The sequence below is a fragment of the Cupressus sempervirens genome, chromosome 11 (genome assembly GCF_028749045.1).
Source record: "Cupressus sempervirens isolate cs-2001-9-10 chromosome 11, ASM2874904v1, whole genome shotgun sequence".
Classification (NCBI taxonomy): domain Eukaryota; kingdom Viridiplantae; phylum Streptophyta; class Pinopsida; order Cupressales; family Cupressaceae; genus Cupressus; species Cupressus sempervirens.
This window is the reverse complement of record NC_143128.1, coordinates 644,035,905-644,059,124: the sequence shown is the minus strand read 5'-3', so window position 1 is coordinate 644,059,124 and position 23,220 is coordinate 644,035,905.

Sequence of the window (23,220 nt, the reverse complement as noted above, 5' to 3'; positions counted from 1 at the left end):
AACCTAAGTGTATCAAAGAAATATTGAAGAAATTTGAAGTAGAAGATTCAAGACCAGTTGGAACCCCTATGTCTATTGGACATAAGCTCTCCAAGAATGATGATTCCAAAGAAGTTGATAAGACCACATACAAATCAATGATTGGAAAATTGTAGTATGTAGTGCACACAAGGCCTAATATTGCTCTAGCAGTTGGAATAGTGGCAAGATTCTTAACAAATCCCAAGGAAAATCACATGATGAAAATTAAGAGAATCATGAGGTATCTGAAAGGTATTGAAGACTATGGTTTATGGTACAAACTTGGAGGCAATTTGGACTTGAAAGTATTTACTGATGCTAATTGGGCATGAAGTCTTGATGATAGAAAAAACACTTGTGGTGGAGTATTCTTTCTTGGTAAAAGACTAGTATCTTGGACAAGCAATAAGAAAAATTGTACATCTCAATCCATAATAGAGGTAGAATATGTAGCAACAACAATAAATTGTTATATGTTTGGTTCAAACAACTATTGGAAGGTATAAAGGTAGAGATCAAAGATCCAGTTGTCATATATTGTGATAACACTAGTGCAATCAACATATCAAAGAATAGTAATGCATTCCAAAAAAAAGCATATTTTTATAAAATATAACTTCTTAAGAGAGTTAGTACAAGATAAAAAATTCAAAATAGAAAATGTGAATACAAAACAATAGATTGCAGACATGTTCACCAAGCCATTATCTAAGGATGCTCTTTTGTATCTAAGAGGTAAGCTAGGGGTCATTCCCCTATGTGAAATTCACTAAATGAAGTTTAGTGAATGCATCAACTAGAACCTATTGAAGATCAATCAGTTGGTGCAAAATTAGCAAGGGCATATTGCAAATGAATCAGTATTTAAGGTACACTAGTATTTACAAAATTATTGTCTTTGGCATGTGTTGTCAAAGAGGGAGAAGTTTATTGTCATATCTCTGAGAAATTTATGAACTGGAATAAAGTAAAGAACCAAAGAGGGAGAAGTTTTTAAAGAAGAAGTTTTATGAAAGAGGGAGAATGTTTTGAATGAACTTGGTAATAGTTATTGCAGACAAAATCCAGTGAAAGGAAGAGCTCATACTAAAAAATGGAGATCTTAAGTCCAAAAACCAAAATTTCATTGTGTTATGACATGTTGTGTTGCCATCAATGTCAAAGAGGGAGATTGTTGGATACAATTGATTAATTATGTATTGTCTTTGATATTACACAAATGTCATATCATTATTAGTCAATATATGTCAAGCTCACTTAGGTAGTGAAGATAGTTCTCAGTATCTATTGAGCAAGGTAGTGTCTATTGAGTTCACTCGAGCAACAAAGGAAAAGTTGTAGAAAGTGAGTGTTGATTGAGCTCACTCGGGTAACAAAGGAAAGTTGGGTGAAACTAGTGCTAACTGAGCTCACTCAGTTGCCAAAGAATTTTTGTAAGTTTGCAATGTTAACCAAGCTTTTGTTGGTTAACAAAGGAAATAATCTTTGAGTTAGTTTCTACCGAGTTGGGTTGGCTAAGGAAGGATTTTCTTATTTTGTTGTACTAAGCTTAATTGATTTATCTATTAATTCTAGCTGACTAAGGTGATGCATATTGATTGTTCTAAGTTGTATTTGAGCTGACCTGACAAAGTGGAAGATATAAGTATAAGGTCAAGTTGTGATTTCAAAGTGAAAAAGTGCAAGAGATGATGATGTGATTGGAGATCTAATGATGAGCAAAGGATGCAAATTTGAAGGATAAGTTGAATATCATTGTGGAGCAGAAAAGATATACTTGATCAGGAAGGATCAAGTACAAGCCATAATAGAGATCTATAATGAGAAAATCATTTGTATTCAAGTCTAGTCATCTCATTGTTACTCTCTAACCATTGTAGTAGTGATCTAAATCTCCTAATAGAGTTGGATTAACAGCTATTTTCAAATACTCTAACAAGGTGGCAATTCCATTGAATTATTCTCAAGACCTCTAACAAGGCCACTCCTAATAGGGTGATTAAATCCTTTAAGAGGACCACACCTAACAGTGTGTTTTGTAAACTTTAACATGGCTGGGTCCTAATAGGGCTCACTTCAAAAGAGTGAAAACAATAACTAGTTGCAATTGGTGGTTTTCCCCAAATTGGTTTTCAACATTAAATCCTGTGTCAAATGTGTTCAAGATATTTTATTTTATGTGTTTACAACTATGTTAAAGTAATGGTAATCATAGATAACATCTAAAGGATTATTTCTGGATCATTTACTAAGCTAATCCAGTTATTACTGAGTTACATCATTCTATGTGTTTACCAAGCTTTAGCAGTATTTAGTTATCTATTTGCTTTTTATACTAATATCTAAGGGATCTAGAATTTATTTTTGTAGTATCTGATTCACCCCTCCCCTCTCAATTACTCCTCTTATATTTCCAACACTTCCTCCTATTTGGTTGATCTTAATGACTGGCTTTTTTTGTGTAGGCTTCACAACCTTCTTTGGTTTCTTTGCTACTTGGACCTTCTTTTCTCCTTCTCTATAGGCTTAGGTGCTTTATTGACTTCTTCTCCCTTGACACCTTCATCATGGTCCACTTCCTCTTCCTCTTGGTCCTCTCCTTGACCTTGTGTTAGTGCAAGTGGGTCTTGAGCTGGTTTCTCATCTTCTTCTTCTTCTCTCATTTCATTGATATTTATTTAAGCTTCTTCAAAAAAAATTTCTTCTTTCTCACCATAGAAACTGTCTTCAAATCTATTGTAATTCATGATTTGGCTTCCTCATAATTTTCAAATGAGGTTGCACTCTTGTCTACTTCCTCTGCTAATAGAGATGTGATCATTGTTGATGCTTTATCCACATTGATTTTATAGGATAATGGCCTAAGCCATCTAACCCTAGGAACAACTACTTGTACATGTGTTAAATCAACATCCACTGGAAAATAAACATCATCATAATATTTTTGTACTAGTGACACTGCTGTCCTTAGTCTCTATTTGTCATGCCCAAAACTTGAAGGCAAAAACACACACACACAAATTTTTTTTTTTGATTTAAAAATTCAACATGCTCTAAGTTTGAAAATGATGTGCTTACAATTTAAGTCAGTCTCTCTACATTACGTCTTAAGATTATAAACAAGAGGATGGTTATATTAATTAAGATTCGAAACTTTAGTTATAAGATTTATATTGATAAACTTATGTTCTTACATTAACTTTTAATAATAAGAAAAGAATCATTTAAATGACAAAGCAAATGTATTCGAGTTTAGATCCATTGAGAATGTATAATCAAAATCAATTATAAAACTCTTAGACAATAATCAATTTACAACTGATCGATATTGAAAAGTCACTTTGAGGAAAAACAATTTAACTAGAATTAAAACATATATTATATATATGTAATTTATTAACTTTAAACATTTCAACTATTCTAACATAAAAATTAACTACCTAATCTTACTAAATTGCATGACGATAGAACCTAAAATTTAGTATTAATTTATCATGATGCTTATATCAAAATTAACTTAACCTTGCAATTCAAATAAAATCATCATTCAAATACCAATTCGATTTATGCTAAATTAAGACTATGATTGCAACTAAACTATATTACATTTAATAAAATTTTGATTCTAAACTAACTTAATTCTAAACCCTAACTAAATCTAACTAAAATTAACTCCTAAAACTATAGATCAAAAACTAACTTATATTAAAACTAAAGTAATTATCCACTAACACCTATAACTTTAAACAAACCTACAAAATCTTAAATTTAATTAAATTAATTAGCCACTAAGTAAGTAAAACATAAACTAGAAATGAATTAATATTATTAAAAAAAAACTAACAAAAATAAAAAAATAAAAAAATAAAATTTAATACTCAACTAACCTACCTACTCTAACCACTAACCACCCATCCTACTACCCTACCAATCTCCCCATTCCCCACTTACTTGGGCGGATTCCCAAGTGGGGGTGCGCTGCCCCACGCCTGCAAGCGCAATCTCCAATGGGATACGCTGACACACGTACTGTCAAGTCTGTCCCCATCCCCTGCGCAAGGCAGAGCCTGACATGATCTAAGCGCAGGGTAAAGAGAGGGATAAAGCCTTCTAAAAACACCCCCCCCAAACTCTTCAATAAATTTCAAACCGCATGATGACCTACGAAAAGGTTAAAAGGTGGGGTGACGTCACCCCAAGACCCACATTATACAATTTACTAACATATTCCTTTCAAGCCCATCTCCAAAGGTAGGTGCTAGAGTAGAATAGTTAATGCCAAAAGTTTTCTTGGTAAGTTTTAGGATATTTAGGATAGGAATACTTTTTTAAAAAAAAGTTTATTTTAATGATGGTCTATTATTTTATTAGTCTTTAATAGAGTGAACTATATTAGTGATTTTCCATACAAATTCCAGAGGGATAAATGTGCTTCTACAGGCCTCTTATATAAGCATTTTTGAACTTTTCCTGTTGGCTTAGATCTTACTATGTAGCTTTATAGGATGGATGTTATTAATTCATAATGATATTAATCTACCACCTTTTTTTTTTGCATTATGCTCAACAAAATCAACTATTGCAAGAACATCAAAATCTATGTAAATTTCTTATGAATTCCTGCTTAATATTTTTTTTTTTTTTGAACATCAGATGCTATGTATTTCAATGAAACCTTCATTACATAAAATAATCATCTACATATTCATTTAACTATCTATAATAACTAATGGAGCAAAATTTAAATAACATAGTGACGAAACTAGTCTTAAGGTAATTGAAACAATAAGGAGATCAAAATGATAATGCTCTATTCATTTTGATGGGAGTATCAAAACACACCATGTTCTTTCCTCTATCGTGTTTTTAGATTTAAGTTGGATATCTTGACATAATTCCTTCCTTCATGTTCTTGCAAATTCACTTTCAACACAACCTTACATAAACTAAATCATACCAAACTCAAGGAAATACCATACATTTACAATTTGAATCTTGCATAATTTGATATCATTGTTTCATCTTATCTTTGATACACATTCATATGACAAAATAGAATACGAAAATTTTAAGAGAAACAAAATTTTCTCAATCACTTATTTTATTATCAACCTGATTCAAGGCTTAGCCGGGAAAGAATCAGGAAGAAAACCCAGCTTCGTTGCCATACATAACAAGGTTAAAAACAAATACAATTTACAATAGGATCTCAATCCCAATTTTCAATAATTTCATCAAATTTTCTTCATGATCCAAATCAAGGATTTTGTAATGTCTTCTAAATCTCATATCAAGAACCATGGAAGAAACCAATAACTGATCGGGTGACAACCAAGCAGAACCCAAAAGAACATCAAGTATGCATAATCATACATGGTTTACACAATAAGATTCATAGTGAATCAAGACTAGGGAGAGGTGGATTCTTCCAACTGGAGAAGTCAAGCACAACACCAATTCAGATGCCCAATCGGGGCCAATAACCAAGAACTTCCGTTCTTCCATTTAAACTTGCCATACTCATACCAGGCTTGTGCTGATGGGTAGGGGCCCATAACACCCTACCTTTTATCCCTCTTCTCATCTTGAGAAGAGACTCTACACAGGTTGGAGTCCAACTAAACAGACCTCTCCCAAAATTGGTCACTTCTGCCCTCTCCTAGGGTGAGTAATACCAAGACACCCATGCAAGGAAACTCAAAATTTCAAACATAAACAAGAAAGGAAAACAACCAAAATAACAAGGTTTACAAAACTTCCCAACATACCCACAACCATACAACAGTAAAACAATAACAAGGTAACAAGAACATGAAACCAATCATAAACACTGAATAAGGGAAAATGGGAGTTTCCTACCTTCACAAAGAGGTAATGGAAATGAACCAATTTGAGTAGAGTATCCCTCCTTCCTTCAAGCTTCAAGAAATCCTCTCTAAAAGTAGAGATTGGGTACCCAAACCACTAAACAAAGGAAGGCCTCTAATAAGCCTCCAACTCAACCACCCAAAAAGAGCAATAACTATCTCCACCCACTTAGCCACTCTAGAAACTCCTAACACAACCTACACCATGGTTAAACCCTAAAAAGGAGGTGGGGTAAGACAACTCATGACAACCACTTGCAATTTTCGCACAAAGGCAAAAAGGGACTTTTTGAGTGCCCTCAAAAGTCAAAGCTAGGGGCTTAGGGGTTGGAAAAGACCCCTAACCCATACCCATACCCTTAGGTTAGAAAAAAAAACATGTTTTAAAGCCTTAGGGAAGAGGTTAGAGTCAAAAATAAAAATCTAGAAATAAAATAGGTCCATCTAACAACTCTAACTAGCAAATTAAGTACATAAACATTTTACGAGTGTCAAGCGACACTGAAAGAACACAATTACGATCAATAGGGTTTCCAAATTTTAGCACATGGAAATCAGTTTTTGTTCCTCCGTAGGGTTCCTCGGCTAAATATCTGCACACTCATTGCACACATCAATAGTCCTGAAAGTCACATGTATATAAATGTATATGTATCAAAATTTTCATAAATTAAAACATGCATCAAATAAGAGTTTCTTCATCCTACATAATTCTTAACCATTGAAATGTCTTGAATCAAATCTCAATTTTACTGATTTCGTCAACATACATATACAAGATCATTAAATGACAATCATCAAATATATCTGGAAATAACATCACACAACATGAAAAAATAAAATATGTTCTAATCATCAGATAATATCCCGACATCTCGAGTCGCGGATAACAAAAATAGTAGTAATGTATCACTATGCTACGATGGGTCGGGGCGAGGCCTCACACTATTTCATAGAATTCTTAAAGTATTCAGAATAACTTGTAATAAATAACTCAAAGTTGTCCCCAAGTTTCTTTATAATCTCTCCAATTTAAACTACAATAGACTTGTTGGTCTTCAAGTAACTTTTCCAAAAGAAGGAAATGTGTTCTACACATAGAAGAATATGAAAATTAGTAATGAGCCAAATTTCCACTATACACTCTTTGTCTTTCTTATGGCTCCCAAGTTTTTTGATAGCTACTAGAGTTGTAACTCAAAAAGGTCATAAGAGTGATCCTTCTTCACTATCTTGTAGCCCAAATCCATAGCCATACAAGACACACTACTCAATCTGCTAGATTGAAAGAACTTGTAAGCAACATTTCTCATTGCAAATGCAATTAGGGGATCCAAAATTGTGTCAATTGGTATCCCTCTTTTGTTCCATACAACCCTTGTATTCTTCTCAATTACTTCCTTCACATCACTTCACATGGTCTTGGGTCTATCAAGGGTAGGATATCTTGTTACTCATTGAATGATCATTTTTGTGATCTTGGTAGGGCCATACCGAGTGATCATGTATTCTAGTCAACACTATCTTAATCCATTTAGTTTTGAATACATTTTGAAAATCTAGGGAATGCATTAACCCTTTTCTCTCTACAATCTTGTTTTCCTCCTTCAACACTCCACCAACACATAGTTTTCCATAAAAATATTTGATTTACATGTCTCCAATGCTTCCAACCTTACAAGTGTAACAACATCTTACATCTTGTATCATCAAAAACTGTGGTGGTGTAATTGATAACACACCAATTAGATTTCCTTTGTATGAAATCTTGGAAATAGCTCAGAAGAGTCATTTTAAAATCTTATTGCTTATCAATTAAACATTTAAAACATCTTTTCCTTCCTTCCTAACTGCAATAGAAGAACTAGACACCATATCAAATAATTAGGGTTTGTGATAATTTAGATAGTGTAACTTGACACACGATAAATACCTTATGAATCTAATGATTGGTGATGAGTAGCATCTGAATTTAGCTCACAAATACTTGAATCCTTCTCTCTAATTATCCTTATTCTTTTCATGTTCTCTACAATATTGAATGAATGCAAATGAGTCAAAAATCAACCATAAAGCACTTAAAACTCAACAATAAACAATTGGTGCTTACAAATGTAAGCTCAACTATCATAGAAAGTTCAACTCACTGAACTTATATATAATTTCTTTTACACTCAGAAACCACAACAAGCTTGGCCAATACTATTACCTTTAATAGCTTGGTACCAACTGAAATATTTCATGCTTGACAGCAACATGAAAACTAACAAAACTTATAGATTTCTTCTAGGTTCTAACCAATACATTGCATCTTAATTCATGCAAATATACTATTTTTAGAACTTAGATTCTTGGAACTAATGTAAAATATATCAATTCAATATTAGTTTCACATACCTTTTGATTTCCTAATTGGGGGTGATGTGATCACTTGATCCATTGGATGAAGTGACCTCATCTGAACTTGATGGGTTGCGATCTTTATTTTTCTTCCATTTCTTGTTCATTTGCACTTTGACATTCTCAACAACACTCTTCCCTTTTCCTTTGTTGAATTCATTGCTAGGTGCTTTTGACCTTGTTGGACAATTCTTGCTAATGTGACCAGTCTTCAAACAACTAAAACATGTAGTTTGACTCAACCATATATTGTAGTCAGTTCTAAAATGTGATCTAATACAATTCTTAGCAACATGTCCATATTTTGATAATAGTGACAACTATATCTTGTATTGTAATCTCAATTGTAGGGTTTTCCATTGTGTTGTCCATTTTCCTACTTTTTTGTTGTCCACTTGGCATTAGATTTGCATTCATATGCTTTATGTCCATACTTATGACAATTGTGGCAATATCCTTCAAATCTTTGTGTGCTTGTAGTCATGGGCCTACATTCATATTCTTGATGTCCTTGGTTGTTGCACTTATGATAGTAACCCATAAAATTCTACTTAGGGTTCTAATTTTCATTGTTTATCCTACAAAAATTTGTTGTATGACCTAACTTTTCATAATTATGACAAGTGATTTTGTAGTTCTTACCTTTATTACTTCTTTTTTCACCACTTTTAGATGATTCTCCTTCTTCAATACTATTGGAGTTGAGGAAAGCCAACTCCGAAGATGCCCAAGATCACCTGCATGCGAGAACTTGTCAAAGAGAAGCCAAGAAGAGGAAGAGCTTGGAGCAAGGGTAAAACCCTAAATGGACATGAGAAACAATATGTGCAAACATAAGAAGAAATGTATTTACAATATGCACAATGTTATGAAAATACAATGAGAGAGATGTCGCTTATAAAGACCTCAAGGAAGCTTGTAGAAAAAGCTAGAAGGTGGTAGAAGATAAGGATGACAACTTAGCACATATCCATAAAAGGTGGAACATGCTAGAAGGGAACAAACTCCCATGTTGTCAACAACTAACCACTACATGCATTAAATACTAAGTATTAAATAAATGCATTAACCTAAGTAAGCTTAAGTAATAGAATAAATAATAAATAATAAATTATTTACTCTAACAAATACTAGTGTATCCTAATCTAGTAGTATCATTGTTATATTAGGGAGATCTCATCAATTTCTCAAAGTACTTGATGGATTCATTAGGTCTGTTGAAACTTTCAACAAATTATTTTTCTCTTTTCAGACCATTTCTTAGTTGTTCATTCTGTAATTCTAGGGTTGTGATCTCAATGTCCTTACCATTCAATTCATGATTGTCAATCATCACTTGATTCATTATTTCCAATTACATACTAGAAATCCTATGTACCTCTAATGTCTTCTCTTCTAGTCTATTGGTCAGTATCCTTTTGCCATCTTCAATCATGACTTTGTCTTCCTCAACTTCAATTTCCTACTTGGTCACCTCATAGAGAAATATTGATTGGACTTCTCATTTTATCTTAATATTTTTGACCTCTTTAATTAGGGCACCATTCTTTTCCATTAGATCTATAACTACTGCATTAAATTAAATTAAGTTTCCATCTACAAAAAATTTAGTAGTGTCTTCCTCTTGGTAATGTATGTCATTCTCCTCAATAGCTATCTCTTTCCTTCTCTTTAATGTCCACTTAAATCATCTCTTGCTTCATTCAGTTGATGTAGGGCAAGCTAGATTTCAATCTTCTAGTTCTCAGTGACTTTTCCCAACTTGTAGATTTCCATCTTCAAGATCTTTCATCAAAGTTGCAAATATTTCCTTCTTAGAAAACAAGGCCCTAATACCAAATGTTGGAAAAACAATAGGGAAAGTAAACTCTTGGGGGGTGGTGGTGAGGTGAATCAATGCTTCAAATCTTTATCTATTAAAACATTCACCACACATCCTCTCACAATTTGTATATAAACTAAAATACCAAACTAAGCATGTCCATCTATAGCATGAAAACAATAAACATTCAACACATATGACACAAGATATTTGGTTACACAGAAACCCTCCAATGAGAAGGTAAAATTGGGGTGGGGATGAAACTCGCAAATCTTCATTACTATAGTTGCAAAGTGTATCCAATGAAGGTTACAATGTTTGATCATAAACTATGATCTACCTTGTGAAATCTTTTCCCCATTAAAGGCTTCCAAAGATTGTTAGATCTTAACTTGTTAAAGGATTTCAACACCTTGTTAGAAGTGTGCCTAGTTAAAGGACTTCAACTTACAATGAAGTAAGCACTTGGTGAAGAGATTTATACAAGAGTATGCTAGAACTTGAAACTTGTTAAGGCTACTTTGTTAAGAGATTGTATTGATTCACTTGATAAAATGTCTTAGCCATGATCCTTTGGTTAACACTTCTTTGCTAGATAATAGATCACCTTTTTCTTGATGTGTACTCGATCCTCTCTGATTAGATGTATCACTTTTGTCTTCTCTTCTTTCCTTTTTTCTCATTAACTGATTCTACAATTCATATCTTAATTCATAATTCCTTAGTCACCATGAATGCTCTATCTGCATATGCAAACTTCTCTCTTTTCTCTCTAAACTCTTTAGGGTTTGCCTTCCTTAAGAAGACCTAGGTGACTTATGGTTAGGTAAGAATAAATGATTTTGATTCACCCTTTTTTCCACTTAGAAAATCCCTCAATCTGATTGGTTGCATGTACTCTATAGGGATTCTAAATATAGATTCATTCTTATAATCTAGAATCACAAAACTATCCTTAAGTCAGCCCAAAAATAGTTTATGTAGGAGTTTATGCCATTAAAAACAACTATGTCCAAAACTATTTACTCAGAACTTGAAGCCTCTAATGCTTAGCATCCAATATATCTTCAATGTTGTAACATGAACTCTAAATGACTTGACATCCACTATTCAATCGGTATGTACTATGTTGCTTGTCATTGGAGTGACTTGACACATACTACATATTCTGCTCGACTTGCATTATTTGACAACTTATGCTCGACATACACTACTTAGTTGGCATGCATTTTATGAATATGACTAATTGTGTAGTCACTCATATGTCAAAACCAATCTAAGATTAACAATTAGTTCTAATAAAGGAGTAAAAATTCAAAAAATTAGTTACAAATCACAATTTGAATTTGACAATTTAAATGAAAGAGTAAAAGTTTGATTGCGATTTACACCATCCCCTTAAGACAAGGTGTAGTTTCATCCCCTCAAGACACATATCCTAATTAGTTCAACAAAATTTACATCTACTCAACCAAATTTCAAATTTCAAACAGTTCAACCAAATTTCATGCATAGTTCAAGAAAATATGCTTGCCTATATAGTATTGTAATACCCCAAAATTGGCACCTTGCTATTCTAAAATAATTTTGGTGCATTCATCTCACATCATCAATTTTTTGATCAACAAAGACCTATTTTACTAGGTATTTCTCACCAATTGTCTCTACTTGATCTTAGTATCAAATTGAAAGGAAACACTTAGGTTGTAATAATCATATATCTCTATTTAATTCTTAAAATATTGATTTAAATTTTCTAATTAAACCCTCTAATTGAATTAATTTAATTATAGATCCTAGCACTTTAATTAATTAAATTCACCCCCTTTAGCTTATACACATGACACGAGGAATTAAATATAATTGATTTTATTAAATAACCTCATCCTAATTATTGAATTTAATTATTTAATTAATTAGAATATTAAATTATGAGGTCACATTTAATTAAATAAATCAAATATTCTCTCTAGCTCTAAATTGGAAATTATGAGTTAACTTTGAATTAGAAAAGGAAGTAATTTGATTAACTTCTTAATCTCTCCAAAAGAAATCAGTTAACTCCTTCAATTATGGAAACTCTCCAATTGAACTAAACTCTCCTCTAATATGAAACGTTCATCTACTTCATTCTCAACCGTCGATTGGTTTTGCGATTCTATAAAAGAGACCTTCTACCTCTCATTTTGGAGGATACAATTTATGAGTAACAAAACCTTGTTAGTTTGAGAGATCAACATTTGTATATTCAAATCTTTATATTTACTTGCTTTATTGTCTCATTCTAGATTAATATGCATACATTTAGTCTAGTTTGTTCTTTCTTTCAATAGATTGAATCTGCATTACATATAGCTTAAAGTCACATTGTTGCATACAAAATATCAAAAAAATAGCATAAGTACATTTACATTTTAGCTTAATCTTGCATTCATCTTGATTAAAACCTTCATTCTAGTTGGTTTGGTTATCGAACTCTCAATTTTAGGAGCGCATAGTAAAACCTGATCTGGATAGAAGGCAACAAATTGCCTTGTGTAGACATTCTAGATGAACAATCTCATGTTCATTCCTAGATGTACATGACAAATAATGATCACGTTGAAGTGTGTAGTTAAATTAGCGGCCCACATTTAGCACATACATTTTTGGCGACCACTAGTGGGCTGAACATGATATTTAGCCTCAAATTCTCAATTTTAAGATCACTCAGATTTATACTAATCATTTTTTGTCTGCAAACTTTTAAATATTTTTGATATCTTCTAAATGACCTGCAAATTTTTAATGAAATTTTTATTGCAAGTTGACCTTGATGTTTGTAGGGTACAATAAAAAAAATTAGAATTTTTTGATCTTTTCAATTTTTTTAATAAGTTTTTCATAAACAATCATTTTGGACACAAATCATTGAATTGGATAATGATTTTTTTGTAGGCTTATATGGATATGTGAAACTCACCAAAAAAAAAACTCATATATTTGGGTTTAAGTTTCAATATTGTTTAATTTTTTATAATTTTTCATAAAAAGTCATTTGTGGAGAAGAAAAATGAATTTACTAATGATTTTTTTGGTAGGTTACCATTGATGTGCATAGTCCATAGCAATATTTTCAGATTTTTTGGATTTATTTTCGGCAATTTATAAATTGTTTATGACTTTTCATTAAAAAATTAATTCAAGATAAAATAAAGAAAATATTATTATTTTTTTTCTTCTGAAAGCTAGAGATCCTATTTGAAGGAAGCAATAAAAAATTGGATTTGTATGATGTGTTTTCAATGAGTTATGATTTCTTTTAATGGTTTTTTCATAAAATAATAATTTTGGAAGAAAAATATTGAATTGTTCTAAAAAATTTACCCTTTTGGAAAGCTCTTGGAATCATAATGGGGGTTTGTTCTCTATGATTTGAATTTGGATGATGAAATATTTGAAAATTTAGATCTTCAAAATGTGGTCTATTTTGATAAATCTAGTATGTTTTGTATTGCACTAATGTTTGGGGAAGCTATTATGGACACTTAGGAGCTAGAACAAAATCCCATATATGTGCAAAAAAAAGAGCTCAAAAATTTGCCCAACCTTTGCTAGCTTCGAAAAGAGAAAAGTCTACTCCCTTTGCATTTTTCTTAAATTGTGGCATTTCAATTTCAAATTTAGCCTAAGTATAAGATCTAATTGGAATTTTAGATTTGATATTAGGCATATGCTCTTGACCTTTATAGTGAATGAGAATGCCAAAAATACCAAGTTTCACATTTAATCGACTTTCAAATTTACACTTTCCACAACTTTGTTAGTTTTAGAATTTTGGAAGTAAAATATTGAATTGTTCTAAAAAGTTTACACTTTTGGAAAGCTCTTGAGATCATAATGAGGGTTTGTTCTTTGTGATTTGAACTTGGATGATGAAATATTTGAAATATTTAGATCTTCAAAATGTGGTCCATTTGATAAAACATGGTATATTTTGTAATGCACTAATGCTTGTGGAAGCTACTATGGACATTTAGGAGCTAGAATGACCACCCAGATACATGCAAAAAAAAAGCTAAAAAATGCGCCCAACCTTTGCTAGCTTTGAAAAGAGAAAAGTCTAATCGCTTTGCATTTTTCTTAAATTGTGGCATTTCAAATTCAAATTTAGTCTGTATAAGATCTAATTGGAATTTTAGATTTGGTATTAGGCATATGATTTTCACTTTCATAGTAAATTAGAATGCCAAACATGCCAAATTTGTTATGAAAATAAGCTAAGAAATGAATAAACACATAACTTAATTAGAAGCCCCATATTTTAATTAGCTAAATGGCCTAGAAATGAACATCTCATGTCTATTGTTTTTGGAAGTTAAAAGTAGTAGGGATATGGTCTCATCCTTCTTAGGGTTATCAGACTCCTAGACCTACTTTTGGTTTCATTCTCTTTCTTTCAAGTAGATAGATTATTTTGAGCCATAGGGGCATACCTCCCAAGATTTTCCTTAGCAGGGCCGGTGAGAGGGAAAGCCCAAATAATTTCATCCTTAATGGGGTGAATGACAAAGATAACGTAATAGCCTTCCTCTAGTAGTCCTCACAGATTTTACAAAACCCTCCCTAGAGGTGGTGAGAAGTTCTTGACAAAGAGTTAAAAGTATGTTTTTTGGACTAAAAGTTGACTAGATCCTAGTTAATTAGAGGTCATCATTTTTAGCCATGTTTAACCAAAATTGATCTTAGGTAGATTTGTGCATGAACTATCTTTTTTTGTGTGATACTAGTGAAAATCTCTTTAACATACACATTACATTATATTATTATTGAAAATTCAAACATCCCCATGCTTGTATTCCAAAAAATTTCTTTGTCCTTTTTGGAAGTGTCTGAGATCACTATTTGTGTCACATTCTACTATTGAAAACTCTATTCTTCTATCTTCAAAATTGAATTGATAACTTTATTCTATCAAAAATTCTTAAAAAATTGGGCACAAATTGTTGAAATACTGCCAAACTTCTATCAAAAGTCACAAACTATCATCTAAAATCTACATTCTATCATTTAGGAGAAAATTTCCTTGTACAAGATTATGTGAAAACTACAATATAGAGAACTTCAAAATTTACTAGTTTGCCACTCTGCCTAAACTAATCACTTTCTAGGTAATATATATGTCCTCTATCATTGTAAATAATTGTACATGAATTTGAAGCCATCAAGTAAAAATGGTTAAAATACTGATATACATGGAAAACTAGTCTCAAAATATTCCATTTGCATACTGCTATCTACTATGTTGTCACATTTGTTGTTGCGAGAGTCACCATCTCAATTATTTAGCCACTACATTGATGACTCATCCATTTTTGTACTTCACCTTTCTATCTTTACACCATCATATGAAAGTGAGACAAAATATGGAATGCAATCTTGATCTACACATATCTTACAATTTCTATCATACATCTTGATGTCTATTCGATCTAGAAGATCTCATAAACATTCTAAAGAGAGAAAGAAGAACAAAAAAATCACAATGCTATAAAAAAAATGCACTAAATCCAAAATTCCTAGCAAGGAAGAAGATATTCTTCTTAGTTAAAAAAACAAATCAAATCTTTAAGCTTTCAACTTCAAGAACTAAAGAAAGAATATGATACATCATCAAATAAATTCTTGAGAGAAAATTTTCCTTCCTCCTCTGACAACCAAAAATCAAATTCCCATGATCTTGAATTCAACGCATCTTAGAACACTTCACAAACACCCAAGAAATCTATACATATGTTTAAGGAAAGAACTTGGGTACCTAGACTAGAGTTTGATTTCACCCCTTTGAGACAATCTTATAAATCAATGTTAGAAGAGCTTCTTAAAAAATATCATTCTTCCGCCTCAAGACACTTCATGTGGAATGAGGTTTTTGAGTAACTAGTGTGCCTATCATAGAAACAATGAGCATAAAAATTCAGATTGCATGGAGTTGGAAAATAAAATCCAAGATCTAATTGATGTTGGCATAATTAAAAATCCCAGTGATTCATTTGATAAAGATACTACTCTCAAGCTTGATCAACATTGTGAATCCATGTCTAGTAATGGTTCCAATGCAACTTCTACTTCTCTCAACATGAAATCACATTCTAAAGCATCTTAGCTATACAAAGGTCCTCCATTTAAAAAAGAACCTAATACTTTTCATATTGACTATGTCTACCCTCAAGGTTTTCCTTTAAAAGAAAATCAAGCTAACTTACCTCTAGTTGCAAGTCATTTCCATAATGCTTCAAAACCTAACAAAGATATTCCAAATAATCCTTCAGTATCCCTTTAAACATCTTTCTCCCAGATTCAAAATTCTAACTCACCCTTAGAAGTGGCTCCATGTCAAGAGGATAATCCAAACAAAGAGAAACAAGTCTTAATAAAGGTCAAGATCAAGATATCCTTCCTCATCCAACTATTGACCTAAGGCTTATATCTAAAGATGTACATGTTAAACCAATTATACCCTCTAGCTTATTTAAAGGACAAATCCCTTCATCTTGAGAGCCACATAGCCCTCCATCTCTCACGTCTTATCTTATAATAGAGATCAATATATTTCTTCATCATCCCCATTGAGACTATTGAAGAACAAGAGGAAAATACTTTTCCTATTATATCTAAAGAAACTTGTCTAGATAAGAGTGTCCCCTCTTGTTATATGTCTTCATATCTACTTCAAATCATACTCAAGATTTAAATGCTCCTATAAAAGGTATTTCTCCTATCAAAGTCACTCACTCTAAAGATGTGGATAGCCCCTGTCACTATCCATTTGCATCTTCTACATCTATCCTTCAAATATTCCTTCCATATTAGGACCTTACATCCCTCCATCTCAAACTTCCACTCCTAGCTTATCACCCACTTCTCCTATCATGCTTCAATTTCAACAAATAAACTCATCCTTGAACTATCCATATCCACCTTTTCATCTAAACAAGTCATATCAACCTTATTCATCCAAAATTCCCAAGTCTTTTGGAAGAAATTTGGGTGCCTAATATACTAATTAAAAATATAAGAATCCACTTATATGTGAAGATCACCATGTCATATCTAATAAAAATGTGACTAAAAAGAAAAAATAGCTATTCAAAAGACCACAAAATCCATCAAGAAAAGAAGAGAGAAATCAAAGAAAATGTGGGATCCTATATCCCTAATCAAAGAATTGCAATCTAAAGCATTCAAAAGTGAAGAAAAATCAAAATATATGTGGATTCCCAAGTCTCTATTAAAAGACTTGAATATAAAAGAAAATTCAATGTTGGCATCTAATTTTCTAAAGGCTTCTACTCCTTTCTTTTTTCATCACCTCCTAAATCAAAGCCTCAAGTTGTTACCTCTAATTTCCCTTTATCATCCCCCTACCCTTTAATTTGTGTGTAAATTTTGATCTTGTCACCCTTTCCACATAATCCTATATAATTATTTCAATACCATATCTCTTACCCAAAACCTAAGTATGCTTTGTATCCCCCCTTTCACTATCCTTCGATCCCTTTTATCCAATCCATGGAATAAATCCTTAGCCATTTACTATCTTTTTATTCCACATCATTATTCCTTCCATCACCCAATTAACATCTTTGAGAACACCTTTCTGTGATCTTGGATTATCATGAAGTATCCTTCTAATAGGAGCACTATTAAAATTGAAAAAAGGCTTGGATACTTTCAAAAAATCTAAAATACAAAAAAGGAAAAAAATAGAAAAAAATTAGTGCCTTGGTGAAAACCTAGAAACAAGCACCTTGATAGAAAAAGTAAAGAATAATAAATTTTTCCTATGGTGGAAACCACTTCTTGTGGAACATCAGAAAAGTACCATGATTAAAACCTAGTAAACATGCATCATGTGTAATTATTTCATCTATGATACCTTATCATGAGCTTGCTTATCCCTCAAACATATTGAGTCCAAAAATATATACTCATAGCCTCCTTTATGTTAAGCTCAGATTGGTTTTAACTAGGAACTAAAACACTTATTATCTATTAGTATTATAGTGCACATCGAGTGATCAGAGAGAGCCAAGAAATTAGTGTGAGCCGAGTGATCAAAGCATGCTGAGCATCATTTGTCAGACAATACATGCCGAGTAGATACTATGTGCTAAATCACTCATGAGACAAGAAAAATGTACATGTCAAGTGATTTAGGAGTTGAGTAAATAGTGTATGCCAAGCCATTTAGAAGTTGAGTTACAACATTAAGAATGTAGTGATGGTCAAGCATCAGAGCTATCAGATGCCAAGTGAATAGTTTTGGACATAGTTGTTTGTAATGACACAAACTTATATGTAAACTATTTTTGGACTGATTTAACAATTTTTTTATAATTCTAGAAGATATGTATGGACGTATATTATGAATCCCTAAGCAATACATGCAAACAATTATATTAAGGGATTTTTAGGCAGTACTATGGATCAACATCAGTCATTGATTCTTACCTAACCTTAATCCACCTATGTTTACTTAAGGAGGAAAATCATAAAGAGTTTATATGTGCTAAATGAGTGGAAAGAGACAAATGCTAAGTGCAAAGAGAGAATTCATGGTGGCTATGGAGGTTGTGATAATGATCTAAATTGTAGAATTAGTTAGAGAGAATAGAGGAAAGTGGAGAGAGGACATAGGAGACATATCTAATCAAAAGGATCAAGGATTCATCAAGAAAGAGACAATATGATATCTAGCAATAGAGTGCTAACTAAAGGATCATGGTGCTAAATCATTTTGATAGGTTATACATAGAAAATCTCCTAACAAAGTAGTCTTAATAGACTTGTGTAAATCTCTTAACCAAGTGCTTTCTTTATTTTAAATTTATGTCACCTAACAAGGCACACTTTTAGCAGGGTGTTAAAATCCTTTAATTGGGTGACACCAAATAGTCTTTGTAAGCCTTTAACTAGGCAGACCCCTCATAGGATAGAACATAGTTTATGGTCAAACTCATTGTAACCATAATTGGCTACACTTTACAATTGTAGTAGTGAAGATTTGTGGGTATCATCTCCACCCCAGTTTTACCTTCTCATTGGAGGGTTTTTGGGTAACAAATTTATTGTGTCATGTTTTATTTGTTTCATTCTATGGATAAACATGTGTAGTTATGTATTTCAGTTTACATGCTAAATTATGAGATGGATGTGTGATGAATGTTTTATGGTTACAATTTTGAAGTTATGATTCACCCCTCCTCTTTGAGTTTACTTTCCCATTGTTATTTATAATAATTGGTATCAGAGCTTTTTTCTCTAGAAAGGAAATCTATATATCTTTGGAGGAAAGCTATTGAAGATAGAAGTCTAAATGTTGGAAATACTATTGGGAACCAGAAGATTGAAGTACAAATTTCCCTACAACAACTCAATTAAGTAAGAGATGAACTACAAAATTTATTCAAGAGAAGAAAGGAAATGGATATTGAGCTAAATGACACTCATTACCAAGAAGAAGACACTACTAAATTGTTTGAAAATGGAAACTCAAGTGAGTTTGATGTAGTAGTTGTAGATCTAATGGAAAAGAACAATGCCTTAACTAAACATGTCAGAAATCTTAAGATAGAACAAGAAGTCCAATTAGTATTACCATGTGAGGTGACCAAATAGAAAAAGAAAGCCAAGGAAGAAAAATTTACGATTGAAGATGACAAAATAAAACTAACAAATGGACTAGAAGAGATGACATTAGATGTGCAAAATCTTGCTAACACACAATTAGATAGAATGAATCAATTGATGATTGCAAACTATGAATTGAATGGAAAGGACATTGAGATCACAACATTGAAGTTCTAGAATTATCATTTGAGAAATTAATTGAGAGTAGAAAATGAATTCATTGAAAGTTTTGACAAATCTAGTGAAGCCATCAAATACTTCAAGAAATTGATGAGATCTCCAAGACCTAACAATGATACTGCTAGATTGTGGTACACCAATACTGAGGAAGGATAATCATCTAAAAGTGGTGAACAAAGAATAAACAAAGGTAAGAACTACAAACACACTTTTCATAATTGTGGAAAGCTAGGTCATAGAACAAATGTCTAAGGGAGAAACAATGCAAATTAGAATCCTATTTAGAAGTTCAAGGGTTACTGTCATAAGTGTAACAAGCAAGGAAATTAGGCACATGAATGCAAGACCAAGATCTTAAGTACTTAGATATTTAAAGGATACTACCAAAATTATAAGAAGTATGGACATAAAACATATGAATTTAGATCTAATTCCAAGTGGACATCAAACAAGCAAACAGAGGTACAACAAAATGGAAAATCCTATGATTGGGATTATAATACAAGGTATAATTATCACTATTGTCAAGAATATGGATATGTTCTTAAGAATTGCATTAGAACACATTTTAGAGGAAAATACAATAGATGGTTGACTGAGACTACATGCCTTAGTTGTCTCAAGACTAGTCATGTCAGCAAAAACTCTCCAACTAGGCCACCATTGGCAAGTAATGGAAACAATAAAAGCAAAGAAAAGGTTAATGTAGAGAAGGTAAAGATACAAGTAAACAAGACATAAAAGAAGGAATATTGTATCACATCAAGCTTAGATGAGGTCACTTCATCAAACGGATTAGGTGATCACATCATACTCAACTAAGAAATTAAGAGGTATGTATGGGACTAATATTTCAAAAGTTATATTATGCATTGGTTTCAAAAATCTAAGATTTGAAAAGATTAAATATGCATGAATTAAGATGCCATGTATTGGTTAGAACCTAGAAGAAATATTTAGTTTTGTTGCTATCTATGTTGCTACCGAGCATGGAAGACATTACTATTAGTACCGAGAAAGGAAAGGAATAGTGGTTATTGGTGAGTAATAGAAATATGGTTGTAAGTGTTGAGCTCACAATATTGATCGAGTGTGTCGAAAGTCCTATGATAGCCAAGCTTACAAATATGTAAACACTGAGCATTTATTGCCAAATAAAAAGGGTTATATAGTCAATTTTTGACTCATTTTCACTTACCAAAGTTGATAGAGTGCATAAAAAGCATGAGGAAAATTGAGAAATAGGATTCAAGTGTTTGTGAACTATATTCAACTGCTACTTATTATCAATCATCACATTTGAAAGGTATTTAGCTGTTGCTGAGTTATGCTATTTGAATTTTTGTAAACCCTAAGTAGTCATTATGGCAGCTAGTTCTTCTATGAATGTTAGAAAAGAGGGAAAGAATGGTTCTACTATTTAGTTGATAAGTAATGATGTAAGTGAACAAGCTTTTTGAGCTATTCTTGAAATAACATATAAAGGAGACTCATTTGGTGTGTTATCAATGATACCACCAAAAGTATTAATGATGAAAGATATTAGATATTGTTATACAGGAAAGATAAGATAAGTAGGTGACATGGAGATAAATGATGCCTATAACAAACTATGAGATAATGGAGTCTTGAGGAAAGAATACAAAATCATTGAATGCAAAGGGTTAAACCATGCCCTAGATTTTCCTCAAGTGTTTAAGGTTGAATGGATATAGATTGTTCTGAGCTACATACATGATACCTATATTTGGTTGAAAGGTGGAATAGTTAAGCTCATACAGAGGATCATTAGCCAAGTATCAAGGTACCCTACCCTTGATTGACCTAAGAGCATGCAAAGTGATGCAAAGGAAGTGATTGAGAGGAATATAGATGTAGTATGGAACAAAAGAGGGATATCTATTGACACAATCTTAGATCCCTTAATTGCATTTTTAGTGAGAGTGATTTCTAACAAGTTCTTTCAATCTAGCTGATTAAATAGTATATCATGTATGGATATTGATTTGGGCTACAAGATAGAAAAGAGGGACCATTCCTATGACCTTGCTAACTTGCAACTACAATAGCTATCAAAAAACTTGGAGCCCATCAGGAAAGAAAAAAGTGCATCATGCAAATTTGGTTCTTTACTTGTTTTGATATTGTTTTATGTGGAAAACACCTTCCCCACCTTTGGCATAGTTTCTTAGAAGGCCAATAGGCCAATTGAAGAACCAATTTTAGAATTCATAGAGTAGCTAGGAGATAATTTTGATTCATTAATGACAAGTTACTTTGAGGATTTTAAGAAATTCATGAAACAGAGGTTAAGGATCCCTGTATCACTTGTGGAGAAATATTATGATGATATTTGCTTTGCAGTGGGTGCAAACTACACATAGGTGCAAGAAGCTATACCTAGGGTTAGATGGCTAAAGCCCTTTCCATATGAGATAAATGTAGATGAGGCCTTTGCAACTATTCTAACTTTATTAGTAGAAGATATTGATTAGAGTGCCACCTCATTTGGTAACTATGAGGAATCCAAATCAAGAATCACAATAGACATAAAAACAAGTAGTATTCTTAGGAAGAAGAACAAACTAGTAAAAAATATAAAGGATAAATTTGGTGAAGGAGATGAAGAAGAAGAAAAAGAAGAATAAGAAGATGAAGAGGAAGAAAAAGGCTAAGCCCCATTGGCATTAACTCAAGGACAAGGAGAGGATCAACAAGAATATGAAGAAGGTTCCAAGGGAGAAGAAGCTGAGGAAGCACCAAAGGACACAAAGGCCAAAAAGAGAAAGTCTAAGAACAAACAATGGAGAAACCTAAGAAGCCTATGAAGAAGCCACAAAAAAAGCCTATAGTACCTACTACTAGGTCAAGAATAAGGGAAACCACTATTCAAGAAAAAGAAGCTGCAAAGCCTAAAGGCAAGATGACACCTAACATGAAAAAGTTGAGTGAGCCTGCTAAGAAAACATACAAAATATTGAAGAAGAAGTTAGTGTCTCAACCTAATTCAGATAAGGAGAAAATAGAGTTAGATGACTTGATTCAATTTAAAGTGGTAAGCTACAATCCCTCCTCTAATTTAGATAATTTGTGTGATAATATCAAGTCAAATGTAGACCTATGTAGTTTCACACATATTGAAACTTGATAAGCTAGGGAAAGTTGGTCAAAATACAACAAAGGAAGCTATATATGTCATGATGGGTACATTTAAATCAACTCCAAAAATTTCCAACTCACTACCCAAGAGTCTATTTG